Source organism: Eimeria mitis, genomic scaffold (assembly GCF_000499745.2).
Source record: "Eimeria mitis Houghton genomic scaffold, Emh_scaff4076, whole genome shotgun sequence".
Taxonomy (NCBI): Eukaryota; Apicomplexa; class Conoidasida; order Eucoccidiorida; family Eimeriidae; genus Eimeria; species Eimeria mitis.
The window spans coordinates 1-243 of record NW_013572407.1 but is presented as its reverse complement, the minus strand read 5'-3'; positions in this window follow the sequence as shown (position 1 = coordinate 243).

The following is a 243-nucleotide window of genomic DNA, read 5'->3' as shown; positions in this document are numbered from 1 at the left end:
TTTTTTTTTTTTTTTTTTTTTTTTTTTTTTTTATGCATGCGAGGGAGCTGAGCTGGGGTTTATATTTCAAAATAAATTGAATATATATATTTATTTTATTTAAATACAATATATTTTTATAATTTAACTTTTTTTTTTTTAGTGGCAACTAATACAAGCTTTGAATCACTTAGATATATATATATATATAATATATATATATATATATATATATATATATATATATATATATATATATATATA